We start from the raw sequence: 19,158 nt of genomic DNA, 5'->3' as shown, positions 1-19,158 counted from the left end.
CTGCTTTTACATGTAGCCTACAAATACTGCACAGCTTTATTATTACTCTACAATTTAGATGTCAGCTTGGACACCTCCCTCCCAAATCTAAATCTCTCTGCACATTTTAAATCTGCCCCACCTGCAGTGCAGCATGGTTTTACCAAGATGATCAGTTGAGAGAGAGATATCTCTCTCTATTCCCAACTCTGAATCAGGCCCATAGGACATACAGTACTTGTCAAAAGTCTGAGCACACCAGTATATTTTAAGGAATTTTCAATTTAACTGCACAGTAACTAAATAAGACCTGTTTTGACTTTTAGGCAAGTTTATTTAGATAGTCTGCTTTCATTGAAGTGACCACCCTTAGCTTTGATAAGCACTTTGCATATCCTTGGCATCCTATTTACTAATTTTTCCAGCTTTTGGCGATCCATTCAACTCCAGCAGCTTTGAAGAGCCTCCCTGAGGCCCTCAGTGTTGGTAGGCAATCTGCTTTCGGACTTCCCTGTCTAGTTTTTCCCACAAAAGCTCGATGGGTGAAATATCTGGTTGTTGAGGTGGCCATTCCTTTTTTTGTTACGACTTGAACGTCTTGTTTCTTTTGCAAATAATTAGTACACAACTTGGACGTATGTTTTGAATCATTATCTTGTTGGAAAACGAAGTTCTGACCCACAAGTCGTCTTCCGGAGTGAATCGCATGACGCACTATTATGTTGTAGTACACCTTTTGATCCATTATTCCGTCGATTCTGACTAATGGAGCGTACACACTAGATGATATGCTCCCTGAGCGATATCGTCTAGTGTGTCCCCGGCAGGCTCTGCTCAATGTCGTTCAAGACATTGAGCACACCCGCGGAATATCATTAACGATATCGTTCAGCGCCGGGCTCTCTCCCCCATTCCATAACATGCAGCAACCTGATGACATCGTCAGGTTGGCCTGCATGTTAACCCGATGAACGATAATGATGAACGACCCGCGGGAACGCGCGTCGTTATCATTCGTTTTTCTGTTAAAAATGGACAATAAAAATAAACATCCCCAAACCAACACATTGCCTCCTCCATGCTTAACTGTTGGCGCTACACAGTCTGGGAGAAAGAGCTCATCTGGACGACAACGCACAAAAGCCCGGTGATGCAAGCCAAAAAGTACAAATTTCGATTTGTCGGTCCAAGGCACCCTCTTCCACTGTTCCTCAGTATAATCCTTATGCTTCTTAGCCCATGCGTACCTTTATGCTACGTTTGTAGCATGTAGAAGTAGTTTTCTTACTGCAACCCTACCACTAATGCCATATTCCTGTAAGCGCCTGGCCACCGTCCTATCGGACACAGGCTGGGAATGACTTTTCCACAACTCCCTTCCTATTTCTGGAGTGGTCAAATGTCTGTTGTGCTTGCTAGTAGTCACAATGAAGTTGTCCTCACGAACAGATGTTGTTTTTGGACGACCAGTTCATTTTCTTGTAACATTTTGACCGTTTTTTTACATTCGTTCAATAGCCTGACGCACGGCCCCAACGGATACCTTCAACCGTTTGTGGATTTGCCGCAAAGAATAACCTTCTTCCCTCAAAACAATGTTATGAGCATGTGTTTCCACTCTTAACTCACAGCTCTTTTTGGCCATTTATGACTAACTGGAGCTTTCAGGAAACTTGTTAACAATTTGGAACGTAAGAAAGCAGCACAATCACACGTTGATAATGTTCGATTATTTCCGATCACTCCGCGCTCACACCAGGGCCGGATTAACAATGGGACGGATGGAGCTGCAGATCCAGGTTTTGACAGGAAAAAAAAAACGTTTTCCTGTCACAGGCTGCCAGCAGCCGTCCTCCGGCTCCAGCACTCTCACCTGAGTCCTGAACTCCCTTGCAGATCTGTGGGAGGTCCGGGGCCACGCGCCCCCCCTCCCACGAAGGCTCCGGTAAGGACCGGACCCCGCGTCGCCGGACGCGCCCACGTGTTGTGACGCGTCATCACCCGGCGACGCGGCGCGGCCATGACACCGGCAAGGACCTGACCCCACATTGCCGGACGCGCCCATGTGTTGGGGCGCGTCATCACCCGGCGGCGCGGCGGGCCAATGAGGGCCCGCCGCGTCATCCAGCCCAGGAGCCCGCGCGGCGGGGTATTTAAAATCCCCGCCTGCGGGCAGGAGGAGGACAGCGGAGGAGTCGTCGGAGCAGGCGGATCGTCGCTGGAGGGAGTCCCGAACGCGAGTTGACAGTTCAGGTTAGACCGTCCCCGGCTGTGTCAAACCGGAAAGACCCAGGACCATCGGTGGGAGAAACCAAGGTGTCCTGAAGGTGAGAGCCACGGGGTGAGAGAGGTAAGTGCCCCGCCACACCTGCACGGCAGCAGACGCACACAGCAGTCCACCCCTTGCCCCTCTTACATTTGGCGTAGTCGACAGGATCCCTTGACGCCAGCCGGAGGACCCCCACGAAGATGACGGACCCTACCACCGCCTCTACCTCCGCGGGACCACCATCCGAGACGACAGACCCGACTTTTGACCGGCGGGTCACCCCGGCCATCGGAGCCGCTGTACAACTCATCCAGAAGTACGATGGACAGAACATGGAACTGGACGACTGGATGGACCAGGTGGAGTCGGTGATCCGTCTGTATCACCTCCCCACGCCGGTACAGGTAGACTTGGTGCTGCAGGTCATCCTGGGGGAAGCAAAAAAATCTGTCATCAACCGCCCTCTCGGGCAGAGGAAGGACCTCCAGGGGGTGTTCAAAATCTTGAAGGCCACTTACGGAGACCGGTCCACACCGACCAACCTCCGGAAACGGCTGTTCGCTCAGATCCAGCGCGAGGATGAGTCGATCTCCCAATTTGCCAACGCCCTCCAAAGTTGCGCAGATCGGATACGGGCTCGGCAGGACGCAGACTGGTTGGCCGGAAACCCAGACTTGGTCTTATTCGTGGCAGGTCTGAAGAGTAGGTCCCTACGCCACCATTTCCAAGACAAGATCGAAGGGGACCCCCGCCTTCTGTTCCACGAGGTGCTGGAGAAGGCATTGGCCAAGGATCAGGACGAGGAGTTTGGCTCCTGCTCTGTGTCCCTCTAACCGACACACCCAGACTCCCGCACCCCCAACCCACCCCTAAACCCACTGGAGAATTGCGTCAAGGAGTTGACCAATGCGCTCCTGCTGGTCCAGCAGGAAGTATCCCAACTAAAGCAGCGAGTGGAGCAGGCAGAAGACCGGCGGGCCGGGGCGGAGACCCGTGCAGAAGGAGAGCGGGCCGAGGCCCCACGTTGGAATTCTCACGAGCAAGACCCGCCCCGGCGCTGGGAGTCGGCAGGAACGCGCCGACGGGACACCAGGGGCCCAGTGTGCTGGGAGTGCGATCGACCTGGCCATTTCGCCCGCGAATGTCCTGAAGTACGACCCAGTCGAGACACCCACCGTAGACCTTTAAACTAGCGTCCCTCGCGGTTGCGGGCCAAACCGCGAGGAGGGGAGACGACCAGGTGGACATTACCCACTCATCGGATCTCATTGGAGAGTGCCCCACGGTAATAGCCCAGCTGGCGGGAAAGAGCCAGCGCTGTCTTCTGGATACCGGCTCCCAAGTGTCAACCATGTCCCAGCGATGCTTCCAGGAGAACTACGCCCACCTGCAGCGGACCAACGTGGGAGATTGGGTAACCCTCATGGCCGCAAACGACCTGCCAATTCCCATCCTGGGTGTGGTTTGGGTCGAGGTGGAGCTGTACGCCCAGTCCCTGGGGAAGAAAGGCATCATGGTTGTCGCAGGGGAGGACTTGAAGCATGGGCCTGTCATCTTGGGGATGAATATACTCCGCTGCTTGGACCAAGCCCTAGTCCTAGAGAAGGGCCCCCGGTACTGGAGACACCTAGGGGTGCAGAAGCCCGTACAGCAGGCCCTGCAACGGGTGATGCGGCTGTGCGAGGGACCATCTCCAGCCGCTGACACAGGCCCCCTGGGACGGGTCAAGACAGGCCATAACCAACGGGTGAGGATTCCCGCCAGGCAAGAGGTGGTCGTGGATCTGCCCATGCGGGCGCAACGGCCCCTGGAGGGTAGGGAAGTCATGATAGAACCCTGCTGGTTTGGCCAAACCGATGCTGGATTGATCGTGGATCGGGCCTTGGCAGTAGTCAAGCATGGGGTGGTGCCCAACCTGATCTGTAACCTGGGGGACGCCCCAGCCCCAGGTTCCCCCCAGGACCATCTTGGCACAGGTAGAGGCTGTGCCCGAGGGCGGTGTCGAGTCAGGACAAAACGTCCTCCTAGAGCCCGACGTGCGGAAACCATGTACGCTGGCCATGAGGGTGGAGGAGCGGGTAGAGCCCACCGAACACTGGAACGGGCGAATAATACTCGAACAGATGGACGTGCCCCTAGATGAACTCGGCCCCGCCGAGGTCAAAAAGCTCGAACGGCTTCTGTGGAGGAGACAACAGGCGTTCTCCCGCAGCGAGGAAGACTTCGGTTACACCCGGGCATTAGAACACGAGATCAACACCGGGGACCAGCCCCCCATCCGGGAGCGATACCGACCCATTCCGCAAAATTGTACCAGGAAGTGAAGGCCATGATCCGCCAGATGCTGGATAACCACGTCATCAAAGAGAGCAAAAGAACGTGGGCGGCGCTGATTGTCCTAGTTAAGAAGAAAGATGGTGCCCTACGCTTCTGTGTGGACTATCGGAAGCTGAACAACTGTACTGTGCGAGACGCATACCCTCTCCCCCGCATCGAAGAATCATTGGCAGCCCTGGGGAAGTCACGATTCTTCTCCACCTTGGACCTGGCCAGCGGCTATTGGCAAGTGCCGGTGGCCGAGAGGGACCAAGCCAAGACGGCCTTCATCACCCCCATGGGCCTATTCGATTTCTGTCGGATGCCCTTTGGGCTCTCCGATGCGCCAGCTACCTTCCAACGACTCATGGAACGTTGCCTAGGGGATCTAAACTTTGACTCGATTTTGATCTATCTGGATGACATCATCGTGTTCGCCCCAACGCTGGACGAGCATTTCCGCAGGCTGGATCAAGTACTACAGCGTTTGGAGCAATACGGGCTCAAACTGAAGCCAAGGAAGTGCCACCTCCTCCAACCCAGCCTTGAGTACTTGGGACACGTAGTATCCCAAGACGGGGTGAAACCTACACCCGACAAAATCGCCGCAATTCAGGGATGGAAAACACCCACCACTGTGACAGAGGTACGAGCCTTTCTTGGACTAGTCGGCTATTACCGCCGGTTCATTCGGGGTTTCGCTAAAATAGCCGGACCTCTGCATGAGCTGCTGAGAGGTGTGGCAACGGATGCACGAAAGAGGACTGTGGCGTGGGGCCAAGCCCAAGACGACTCCTTCAACCAGCTGAAAGACGCCCTCACCCAAGCCCTGGTACTCGCCTACGCTGACTTCGACAAGCCCTTCCTGGTCTACACCGACGGCAGTCACAAAGGGCTGGGGGCAGTCCTTTCCCAGATCCAGGGGGGGCAGGAACGGGTGATTGCCTATGGGAGCTGGAGTCTGCGGGACTCTGAGAGGAACCCCGAAAACTACAGCTCCTTCAAACTCGAGCTGTTAGCAATGGTGTGGGCCGTGACGGAGAAGTTTGCAGAGTACTTAACTGCGACGGAGTTCGAGGTCATCACAGACAACAACCTTCTGGCGCACCTGGACACTGCCAAGTTGGGGGCCCTGGAGCAGCGTTGGGTTGCCCGGTTGGCGAAATTTTCCCCCAAGATCAAATATCGTCCGGGGAAATACAACACCAACGCCGATGCCCTGTCCAGTTTTCCCGTGGAGGCACCCAAGGGCCCCTCCGACAAGGACCAGGAAGGCTTAGAAATCCCTGATCTTGCCAAGGTTAGACCACCACCCGGACCCCTGGAAGCCACCATTTGCGGCCTCCAGCTGCAGAGGACCGCCCTCGAGTGGGCCGTACAGCAGAAACAAGACCCAGACCTGAGGGCCATCCACAGCTGGAAGGAACAGGGACATTGGCCCTCCGCCCGCGAGAGGGGCCGACTCGGCGGGGTGGGCCAGAGGATGCTTCACCAATGGGATCGGCTGACTGTCCACGACGGGGTGTTGTGCCGACGCACCTACCTGGAACAAGAACTCCGCGAATTCAGGCAGGTCGTGCTCCCGGAAGGCTTGGCCCGAGGCTTGGTAGTGGAGGCCCACGAGGAAGGGGCCCACCTCGGGGTGGCCAAGACGCTCCAGTGGATACGCCGTCAGTACTTCTTTCCAGGACTACAAGAGTTGGTAGAGGCCGTGTGTCGGGCGTGCCCGACGTGCGGCGTCACCAAGCCCACCGAACAGAGAGCCCCGGTGCAGACCATCCAGACCAGGCGAGCCTTGGAGCTGTTGATGGTGGACTACGTGCTAATAGGGGAGTCGACGAGCGGGCACCAGTACGCCCTAGTGATGATGGACCACTTCACTAAGTTCACTGCGGTGGCGCCTACCCATGACCAGACAGCGGAAACAGCCGCCAAGGCCATCGTGGAACACTTCATCCGAAGGTATGGCTGCCCCGAGCGCATCCACTCAGACCAAGGAGCATGTTTCCAGGGCCGCGTGATGGAACGACTTTGTCAGACCTACGGCATGCAAAATCCCGGACCACGCCCTACCATCCCCAGGGGAATGGGGCCTGCGAACGATTCAATCGGACCCTGTTACAAATGCTGAGAACCTTGGAAGCCGAAAAGAAACGCCGTTGGCCAGAATTCGTCCAAGAACTGGTGTGGGTGTACAACAACCGCGTGCACCGGACCACGGGCTCGTCGCCCTACTTCCTACTGTTCGGTAGAGCAGGGAGGGAACTGCAGGACCTCGACCTCTCTCTACCCCAGGGGGAAGACGAGTGGACCCATGGTAGGTGGGTCGAGGAGCAAAGGCGACGGCTGAGGACTGCAGGGGAGGTGGCGGAGCGCAACATCGGGACCACCAGGCACCCCCAGCCCGGAGGGGCCGTGGGGGAGCCCATCCCAGTTGGACAAAGAGTATTTGTCCGTGAGAGGCGCCCAAAGAACAAGCTAAGCCCGTGATGGGAGGTGTTGCCCTACATCGTACAGCGACAAGTTTCGCCCAACAACCCAGTATATGAGGTGCATGCCAAGGATGACAGCGGTCACACTCGCACCCTGCACCGAGACATGTTGCGACCCTGGGAGTCGGGAGACCCGTCGGAGGCACAGGAGCCATGCTGCAGCATGAAGCCTGGTGGACAGAGCAGAGAGCCCCCAAATGCCCTGGCAGGACCGGGGACCCCGGGGTTCACCCCATTCACTTGGTGGGCGCCGCCCTCCCGGGCGCACAGCCCCCTCGTCGTCACCGAGGAGTCGGCTGGGACCGAACTACCCCTACCAGCAACACGGGCGTCAGGAACACCACCGCCCGGACCCCAAGACAGCCCACCACTGGCTGAACCAGCCGCCCTGTCCCTCGAGGCTCCAGTCCGGAGATCCGCGAGGTCGACCTTGGGAGTGCCACCACCACGGTTCCCAGACCCTGACTTTGAGTGGTCGTGCCACCCGGTCTTTGTGGGGACCACAAAAGGAAAAGAAGGGGAGAGTGTGGGAGGTCCGGGGCCGCGCGCCACCCCTCCCACGAAGGCGCCGGTAAGGACCGGACCCCGCGTCACACCCGGCGACGCGGTGCGGCCATGACACCGGCAAGGACCGGACCCCGCATTGCCGGACGCGCCCACGTGTTGGGGCGCGTCATCACCCGGCGGCGCGGCGGGCCAATGAGGGCCCGCCGCGTCATACAGCCCAGGAGCCTACGCGGCGGGGTATTTAAAATCCCCACCTGCGGGTAGGAGGAGGGCAGCGGAGGAGTCGTCGGAGCAGGCGGATCGTCGCTGGAGGGAGTCCCGAACGCGAGTTGACAGTTCAGGTTAGACCGTCCCTGGCTGTGTCAAACCGGAAAGACCCAGGACCGTCGGTGGGAGAAACCAAGGTGTCCTGAAGGTGAGAGCCACGGGTGAGAGAGGTAAGTGCCCCGCCACACCTGCACGCCAGCAGGCGCACACAGCAGTCCACCCCTTGCCCCTCTTACAGATCCATGCAGGCAGTATGGTGGCTGCCCCTCCCTTCAGCTCTCTCCATATTCGGGGTCCTGACTGAGCCTGTCACTCACACTGACAATCCTCGCCCCCAGACTACACAAGGAGCTGCTGCTGATGCCTCATAAAGCCGGGTACTGTGTAAAGTGTTCTATAATGGCTACTTGATAAGTAGCATCGATTAATGTGTGTATACTGTACTGTATGAATGGTGTGTGTACTGTATATGTATATGTGGTGGTGTGTGTGTGTACTGCATGTGTGTAGCATTATTATGTGTATAAGTGGCACTGCCACCGTGGGCATTATGTATACTGTATAACTGGCACCGCTACCGTGGGCATTTATTTTGAGTATAAGCGGCATGGCTACTGTGGCCATTATTATAGTACACTAATTTTCTGACACATTTCTATTGATTTTCCGGGTTGCATCGATACACAAATAATATATTTTGTTATTTTAATCTCACTCCATTCATACACAACTAGCAGAATGTACGATAAACAAGCTTCTTTTTGATTTCAGGGGGTGTGCTCAGACTTTTGACAAGTACTGTACATACACATAGCATACGTACACACACACATAGAGCATACATACTAGGGGTGTGCACCGGCCACTTTTCGTGTTTTGTGTTTTGGTTTTGGATCTGGATCTTTCTTCGTGTTTTGGATCTGGATTGGTTTTGCCAAAACCACCCTTCCGTGTTTTGGGTTTTGTGTTTTGGATCTGTATTTTTTTTTAAAAAAGCATAAAAACAGCTAAAATCACAGAATTTGTTGGTTTCTCTGCTCCTATGCTATTATTAACCTCAATAACCTTAATTTCCACTAATTTCCAGTCTATTCTGAACACCTCACACCTCACAATAGTGTTTTTATGTCCAAAAGGTTGCACCGAGGTAGCTGGATGACTATGCTAAGCGACACGAGTGGGCGGCACAAACACGTGACCCATCTAGGAGTGACACTGCAGTGGCAGACAGGATGGCAGTTAGAAAAACTAGGCCCCAAACTGTACATAATGCAAAGAAAAAAAAGAAGTGCAAGATGGAATTGTCCTTGGGCCCTCCCACCCACCCTTATGTTGTATAAACAGGACATGCACACTTTAACAAATCAATCATTTCAGCGCCAGGGTCTGCCACACAACTGTGGCTGAAATGATTGGTTCGTTTGGGCCCCCACAAAACAAGCTGGCAATTAATGTGTCCCTGCACAAACTGGCTCTACGGAGGCAAGATGTCATCCTCATCCTCCTCATCCACCGATTCCTCACCCTCTTCAGTGTGTACATCCTCATCCTCACAAAGTATTAACTCGTCCCCACTTGAATCCACCACCACAGGTCCCTCTGTACCTTCTGGAGGCTGGTCTCCCTGGAAGAGCTGATAATTCATTTTGATGAACATCATCTTCTCCACATTCTGTGGAAGCAACCTCCTACGCCTTTCGCTGACAAGGTTCCCGGCTGCACTAAACACTCTTTCGGAGTACACACTGGAGGGGGGGCAACTCAGGTGAAATAGAGCCAGCTTGTACAGGGGCCTCCAAATTGCCTCTTTTTCCTGCCAGTACAGGTATGGACTGTCTGACATGCCTACTTGGATGCTGTCACCGATGTAATCCTCCACCATTCTGTCAATGGTGACAGTATCATATGCAGTGACAGTAGACATGTCAGAAATTGTTGCCAGGTCCTTCAGTCCGGACCAGATGTCCAAACTTGGTCCTGCCTGCCCTGCATCACCGCCAGCGGGTTGCTTAGGATACCTAAGTTTTTTCCTGGCAGCCCCAGTTGCGGGAGAAAATGAAGAAGGAGCCGTTGACGTGTCACGTTCCGCTTCAGCTGACAGTGTGTTCACCAGCAGGTCTTTGCACCTCTGCAGGCTTGTGTCGGCTGGAAAGAGAGACACCACATAGGCTTTAAACCTAGGATCAAGCACGGTGGCCAAAATGTAGTGGTCTGATTTCAACAGATTGACCACCCTGGAATCCTGGCAAAGCGAATGAAGGGCTTCATCCACAAGTCCCACATGCCGAGCGGAATCACTCCGTCTTAGCTCCTCCTTCACTTTCTCCAGCTGCTTCTGCAAAAGCCTGATGAGGGAAATGACCTGACTCAAGCTGGCTGTGTCTGAACTGACTTCACGTGTGGCAAGTTCGAAGGGCTGGAGAACCTTGCACAACACGGAAATCATTCTCCACTGTGCTTGAGTCAGGTGCATACCCCCTCCTTTGCCTATGTCATAGGCTTGTATGGCCTTTTGCTGCTCCTCCATCCTCTGAAGCATATAGAGGGTTGAGTTCCACCACGTCACAACCTCTTGCTTCAGGTGATGGCGGGGCAGGTTCAAGAGTGTTTGCTGGCGCTCCAGTCTTCGGCACGCAGTCGCTGAATGGCGAAAGTGGCCAGAAATTTTTCGGGCCACCCAAAGCGTCTCCTGCACGCCCGTCGCTTTTCAGAAAATTCTGCACCACCAAGTTTATTGTGTGAGCAAAACATGGGACGTGCTGGAATTTGCCCAGATGTAATGCCCGCACAATATTGGTGGCGTTGTCAGATATCACAAATCCCCAGGAGAGTCTGTGGGGTAAGCCACTGGGCGATGATTTCCCTCAGTTTCTCTAAGAGGTTGTCGGCGGTGTGCCTCTTACTGAAACCAGTGATACACAGCGTAGCCTGCCTTGTAACGAGCTGGCGTTTCTGAGATGCTGCTACTGGTGACGCTGCTGCTGTTGCTGCGTAAGGTGATACATCTACCCAGTGGGCTGTCACAGTCATATAGTCCTTAGTCTGCCCTGTTCCACTTGTCCACATGTCCGTGGTTAAGTGGACATTGTGTACAACGGCATTTTTCAGGACACTGAGGACACTTTTTCTGACGTTTCTGTACAGTCTCGGTATCGCCTGCCTAGTGAAGTGGAATCTAGACGGGATTTGGAACCGGGGACACACTACCTCCATCAATTGTCTAAATCCCACTGCACTAATGGCGGATACCGGACGCACGTCTAACACCAACATAGCAGTCAAGGCCTCAGTTATACGTTTTGCTTCAGGATGACTGCTGTCGTACTTCATCCTCCTCGCTAAGGACTGTTGGAGGGTCAATTGTTTAGTAAAAGTAGTGGTGTTCCTACTTCCTCTCTGGGATGATGAACGACTCCCAGCAGCAGCAACAGCAGCAGCGGCAGCAGTAGGTGTAGCAATGCAGGATCCTCCAGAGGAATCCCGGATAGGAGAGTCAGTCATGCCAGTGACATGGCCTGCAGGACTACTTCCGATCCTGACTAAGGAGGAAATTGACGAGGAGGGAGTTGACGGTGTGGTTTGCAGGCGCTTGGATACAACAGGACAACGGGATTTAGGTGTCCCTGGACTGCTTACGGTCTGAGCCAAAGTTTCTGAACTTGACAGTAACTTTTTATGAACGCGCTGCAGGTGCCGTATAAGGGAGGATGTTCCTAGGTGGTTGACGTCCCTACCCCTACTTATTTCACCTTTACATATGGTACATATGGCAAGACAGTTGTTGTCCGGATTTGGATAGAAATATTGCCAGACCAAAGAGGTGGAATGTTTGGTCTTCTGCCCAGGCATGACCGTGATGGGCTTTTTCATCCCACGGACAACAACTGTCTCCCCCGGAGCCTGATTTAAACAAACCACATCACCATCAGAATCCTCCTCGCCAACTTCCTCCTCAGCGCCAGCTACACCAGTATCCTCATCCTGTTGTACTTCAACAGTGACATCTTCAATTTGCATATCAGCAAGTGGACTGTGGGTGCTCCTTTCAGCACTTGCAGGGGGCGTGCAAATGGTGGAAAGAGCCACCTCTTCCCGTCCAGTGCTGGGAAGGTCAGGCATCGCAACCACCACCACACTTGGACTCTCCTTGGGGATTTGTGATATCTTCTTAGAAAGCACAGTTCTTCGCTGTGCTTTTGCCAGCTTAACTCTTTTGATTTTTTTAGTGGGAGGAGGGCTTCCATCGTCATGTGAAGCTGAACCACTAGTCATGAACATACTAGGGATCGACCTTAGCCGTTCCTTGCCACTCCGTGTCGTAAATGGCATATTGGCAAGTTTACGTTTCTCTTCAGCTGATTTAAATGTCTTTTTCAAGGTCATTTTCCTGAACTTTGCCATTTGGGATTGTATGTGCCCTCTACTATGACATTGGGCATCGGCCTTGGCAGACGACGTTGATGGCATGTTATCGTCTATGTCATGACTAGTGGCAGCAGCTTCAGCACTAGGAGTAAGTGGTTCTTGATCTTTCTCTATTTTATTTTTATCGGAGAAAGTTTGGTCCTCCATTTATGTTATATCGATTTGATATATACGTGCGGCTAAACACAGAAAATAATTTTTTTTTTGGTTTGGACTGGAGTGTACTTTCGGGGGTTACAGCACCCTTAACGGTCAAGCCAGCCGGCCCTTTACTTATGACACAGGTGCACGCTTGGCACTACTTTGTTGATGCACGTGCGGCTACTGCGCACACAATTCACAAACACAGAAAATAATTTTTTTTTTGGTTTGAACTGGAGTGTACTTTGGGGGTTACAGCACCCTTTAACGGTCAAGCCAGCCGGCCCTTTACTTATGACACAGGCGCACGCTTGGCACTACTTTGTTGATGCACGTGCGGCTACTGCGCACATAATTCACAAACACAGAAAATAATTTTTTTTTAGCACTTGGGGGGAGCACCCCTGATGGACAGAGCACCCCCTGGACAACACTACAGCACCCCTTTAGGACTGGGACACTGCACAGGACTTTGGAGTGGACACAGCCCCTATGGAGAACTGACTGCACAACACAGTCCAGCCAGCCCCTATGGACTTTGAAGTAGTGGACACAGCCCCTATTAACAACAGCAGCACAGCACAACACAGCCAGCCCCTATGGACTTTGAAGTAGTGGACAACAGCAGCACTACACTACACTACACTACACTACACAGCCCTAAGTCCCACCCTCCCTCTTCACTGTCCACAGCCGAGTGAGAAAATGGCGCCGACGCGGGTACCTTATATAGGTTCCAAAACCCGCGAGACTCGGAAGGCGGGATGATGACGTTTTGCCTCGATTTCAGATCCGAGTCAGGCGGGAAAAGTCGAGCCTGACTCGGATCTGCCTCGGATCGGGGGGGCTCGGGGGGGTTCGGATTTCAGAAATCCGAACCCGCTCACCCCTAATACATACACATAGCATACTTACACCATACTTACCTACTTTGCTGGGCAGCTTTCCGGGAGCAGCAGGAGGGGACCTGCTGCTCTCCTCTTCGGGGGGCGGGGCCAGACGATAGACTGCATTAGGCCCCACCCCCTTTGCAGAAACCCCCCGTGATTCGCGGGTCCGTGAGGAGGGGGCGGGGCTAAATGACGTGATTTGCCTAATTTAGCCCCGCCCCTTCCCGACGGACCCGATAATCTCAGGTAAAATCTCCCCATCCTGCCCACTTCACTAGGAAGTGGGCGGGATGCGGGAGATATGCCTACTCTTCCAGGATCGCGGGGGGTTACCCGAAAAATCGGGAGCCTCCCGCGATTCCCGGGAGAGTAGGCATGTATGACTTACACACACACAGAGCATACATACACATAGCATACTTACACACACACACAGAGCATACACACACATAGCATACTTACACACACACACAGAGCATACATACACATAGCATACTTACACACACACACAGAGCATACATACACATAGCATATTTACACACACACAGAGCATACATACACATAGCGTACTTACACACACAAACATAGAGCACGCATACACATAGGATACTTACACACACACACAGAGCATACATACACACAGCATTTTTTTTTTACATACTGTGAGGGGAAGATGGTTCAGGCCAGTATGTTTTACTAGGAACAAAAACATTTTAGCTGTTTTTATGATTTTTCAGAAAAAAATACAGATCCAAAACCAACACACGCAAGGACGGTTTTGCCAAAACCAAATTCAGATCCAAAACACAAAGGAGATAGAGATCCAAAACCAAAACACAGGGGTTGACGCACATCCCTAATATATACATACACAAATACAGATATATATATATATATATGTATAGCCCATGAGACCAGAAGCACACACTTATATATAGTTACACATATAGTTTCTGCTTATAGAGAAAAATAAGAGCCGGCAACATCCTACTATAGAATGCAAAAGGAGGCATTTAATCCATCATAAATAGTAAAAGCCAACATCCAATAGTATAGTGCATATCCATTTAAAGGTCAGGGCATGCGGGGAGACCAGCGATAGATTCAAAAAGTGGAATAATGAACAAATCATAGAATCCATATAGCATAGCATAGGTATACTCATCATAAGTCCATCCCCAAGCATGTAATGCCCGACAGCTGTTTCATCATGAGCAGCAATAGTGAATCCCAAAACCCACAATAAATACCTGCATAATCGCAATCAAATACTCACACCTGTGTTGTAAAGTTGTACTAGACGCTGGCATGGATCCCCAGAGCCATCGAGACCGGAAGTCTCAACACGCGCTCAGGTCCCACGCACTACATGTACTGCAGCAGTATACACAAAGAGACGCTCAAAAGCGGAACTGGTCATCAGTTGCCAGGGCAACAAACAACACCGGTCGGGGAGCCAGTAACGGAAGTGACGCTCTGGGAACAGAGCTAGTCACCCGTAGTCATGACAACCGGACCCGCGTAAACAAACCACTAAAAAATAATAAAGTGTCTAGCGTAATTAGCAGAATCGAGACACTCGTTGCTATGGCAACTAATACATAATAGCAAAAAACTACGTTATCACAGCAACATATTTAAAGTGTGAGTATATATTATGATACGCAGGTAAAAACATACAAACATACAATTACACAGACTAAAGTTATATAACCTAGGAGAAAATAAGCAGCATATAAACAATTATAAAGATATATAAAAAGATAGCATAGCATCAAAAGGATCACATCTACAAAAAACAGCCTACGTTTAAAGCCTCATTAAGTCCATTAGGTGTGACAGAATTTAAACGATTTATACACATAGATTCACGTTGCAAAAGTAATATGTCACGGTCCCCACCTCTTCTAAGAGGGGGAACATGATCTATAGGGAGGAACCGAAAATCCGTTATTGTATGTTTCAATAAGACGAAGTGTCTAGCAACTGGAGGCGTGTTGGAATCCAACTGTATCAAAGCCTTTTTAATAGAGGAGCGATGGAGAGCAATCCTCTCCTTGAGGTGTCTAATAGTCTTGCCCACGTGAAGGAGTTGACAAGGGCATATAATCAGGTAGATCACATATCGGCTATCACAGTCCAAGTGAAATTTAATCTCATACTTGATCTTGGTGAGAGGATTGACAAAGGAAGTACCAATATTTAGAAATTGGCAATTGACGCAACCCTGGCATCTAAAGACACCGTTTTTAAGGCGTAACCATGTCCTTTTATTCTTCACATTAGGACCCAAATCTGATTTCGCAACAATATCTTTAGTGTTGCTACTCCGTTTGTAACTAAAAAGTGGTGCTGTTTGACAAAATTGTCCAATATTTTCATCACATTGTAAAATATGCCAATGTTTATGAACAGCTTGACGGATATGCTTGGATGCTATTGAATAGGTGGATGTAAAGACCAAATGATACAATGCAAATGGAGATCTATTGCGCACTAGACTAGTGCAAAGATAAGAGGTATGGCTGCACTAGTAAAAGGGTGTCCAGCCTTTCTAATATACAGAGAAACAAATTTGAAGAAATGCGCTCTATACCCCTTACAGATATATAAGTACGTATGAATGAATATGCTGCATCCAAAAATGACCCAAATGACTAAAAAATATATATTTACTGAAGGAAAAACATACATAAATAATTGAGCAAACAATGGCCCTCATTCAGAGCCGTACGCTCTGAGCAGAGCGCACGCTCTGAATGAGGGCCGGGCTCCATGAAAATGGAGCGTCCTCCCGGACGCTCGTATAGCTGTGGGTCACCACCCACAGGCTATACGAGTGTGCATTTTGATGGCCGCGATGGTCGTGACCATCGCGACCATCGAAATTGCGAGCCGGAGCCTGCGGTTGAGGTTTTCAACCGCAAGCTCCGGAGTGATTTTGGCTCTATCAGAGCCAAAATCACTCCCACTGACATCACTAGTGATGTCAGTGGGCCGGCTTTTGACGGGAGGCACGCCCCCGGAACGCCTACCAAAGGGGGCGTGCTGTCAATCAACATTGACAGCATGCCCCCTTTGATCGGACACAACGAGCGAAGGACTTTCCTTCGCTCATCGCGTCTGGCGCATGCGCACGATGGAGCTCCCTCCGTCGTGCGCATGCTCAGTCCATAGCATCGACCCACTTGCGAGCGGACAGCCGCTCGCGAGTGGGTCTGAATCAGGCCCAATATTGGCAAAGTATTATGATAAATGGTACATGAATCACCGGAATATACACATGCAGGTAATATGCAGTGTACAGCTGTATGGGGCAAGTCTCGAGGTAAGTGCCTCTCTGTAAGAGAATCAGTCTCCCACTGTGAGAGAGTGGGATATTGATATGACAAAATACCACACTGTTGGAATCTGGTGATAATTAGGCTGGGAAGAGTTAATGAGTGAGGGGAGAATATGTTGGTGCGGCGTCCCGCACAGTAAAGTCAGTGGACATCGGCGTGTATGCAGAGTATAGATGCCTGGGGTGATGTTCTGGGGTAAGCAGTATGGGTGAAAACTGGAAAGCAGTGGGAGGCGTAAGACACTGCACCGAGTCTGACCCGTGGACTTCGCCGGAGAGCACCGGGCTGACCCCGTGACCACCGGCGCGTCTCGTCTGGCGGGACTGTGTGGTGTAGCAGAGACGGAGGAACGGAGACGGCTCTATTGGGAACAGTCCCCGTTCTCCAGACCCGCTAAGGAACTCACCTCCTCCTGCCTCGACAGGACTCCGCTCTTACTCCTGCCGGCTCGATGATCTCTGAGATCCTCCTCTCTGGTCTGGTGTTCCTTGTAACGTGTCCTGGCGGTTCGTGTCAATTGACACTGTGAAAATAGTGTTTCTCTCCAGTCCTCGCTTGTGGGTTTAAATGGGATTATGGTTCTGGTTCCAACGCGTTTCGACCCGCAAAGGATCTTCTTCAAGGCAATGTGGTTAATGTCCAGTCTCAAGGGTGTGTTTTAAACATTCAGTCCTGGTCACAAGCTCCATTGATTGGTGCTGGTGTGGTGGGGCATGGTAACCAGATTGCTGACTAAATCTGTTCTCTTAAGTGTGTATTAGCAACACTTGGTGAAATTAACAACATATCATGAATGCAGAGCAAATCACAGACATAACGGATGTGTGATGTAAATATACACATGGCTTGTGTCGCTTGCGTATTGACCGAGTAAGGGCTGAGATAAAAAATAGCAGAAAACAATCTAAGGTGAATCTACTACAGACACTAACTGACTGTAATCTATAGAATATAAGGTTATCACAGTATGAAACGATTAATATATTATAACCTAGGAAATAAAGTAACTCAATATATAAATGTAAGTATAGACATAAATGGAATGAAAAAATCTAATATTAATATTTAGTCGTAAGGAAAATCTATGTCCCTTACAACATAGGGGGATGGTGATAATAGTCTAGGTCATTTGTCGCATACAATCAACCTGATTTCGTTGTCCAGATTAAGACCCCTAGGGTGAAGGGTGCCCATGTTAATGATGGTCCTAAGCTCTTCCTTATTTATTTTTTTGAGATAGTCACCCACCCGCCAGTTGTGTTTGACTGACTTAAGTGCAGTGAACATCAGACATGTTGGATCTGAGTTGTGGAATCTCATGAAATGTAACGATAATGGATGGTCCACACAACCTTTCTTAATGTTGTAAAGATGTTCATTCACCCTTATTTTTAATGAGCGAATTGTTCTGCCAGTATATTGCTTATGGCAAGGGCATTGTAATAGATAAATAACCTCCTTGCTGTTGCATGTTGTTATCTTTGATCTTCCAGACCATATTGTTACTCGCTGAATTTATGGTCCTGATGGGTTGGGTACTCCTTTGTTTGGTTGTAGTGCAAGCTTTGCATGTGCCACTGTAGAAAAAAAAACCTAAATTAGCCCCTATGTTTTGGCTCCACATTCTAGTTAGTGTGTTCTGTGCATATCCCTCCTTGTTTGGGGGAATGTGATTCCTAGTGATAGTGCTTCTAATGTCGGATGTTTTACGGAACACTACTTTCGGTTTGTGTGGTAAGGCCTTTTGCAGCGTTTCATCTCCTAGGAGGATTGGCCAATGTTTGTAGACTAATTGTTTAATGCGTTTGGCTTGGTTGCTATATTGGGTGATAAAGTATATATCATTATCCTCATTGTTATGTTTTGTACTTTGTATTCTGTATTCTAGGAGGGGTTCCCTATCAGTTTCTTTGACATTTGCAAAGGCTGCTTCTACTAAGTTGGTATTATACTTCTTGGATATTAGTTGCGATTTTAAATGTTGCCCTTGTGTTTCGTTATCTGCAATTCTTGAGCAATTGCGTCTCAATCGCTTAAATTGTCCTGTGGGTATACTCCTAAGCCAGCTGGGGTGGTGGTTGCTGGTGGCTAAGATATAACTGTTGACATCTACCTGCTTGCGATAGGTGTTTGTGTGGATGCAATTGTTGTCTATAAGTATGTTTAAATCGAGAAATTCCACATTGGTTTTACTGTATTTGGTGGTGAATTTTAAGTTGCAGTCATTGATGTTGATGTGATCAATAAATAATAAAAGTGATGTTTCATCTCCCCTCCAAATGAAGAACATATCGTCTATATATCGTTTCCAGAGGACGAGGTTTGCGCCAAAGCCATGCCCGGACCAGATGTTATTATCCTCCCAATGGCTCATAAAGAGGTTGGCATAGCTGGGTGCAGACCTCGTCCCCATAGCTGTCCCTGTGGTTTGTAGATAAAATTGATCATCAAACCACAGGTAATTGTGTGATAGGATGAATGCAATACTGTTCAAAATGAAATCAGTCTGTTCCATAGGCATCAATGAG

The sequence above is a fragment of the Taudactylus pleione genome, unplaced genomic scaffold, assembly GCF_031769625.1.
Source record: "Taudactylus pleione unplaced genomic scaffold, aTauple2 ptg000155l, whole genome shotgun sequence".
Lineage (NCBI taxonomy): Eukaryota > Metazoa > Chordata > Amphibia > Anura > Myobatrachidae > Taudactylus > Taudactylus pleione.
Note: the sequence above shows the minus strand (reverse complement) of the source record.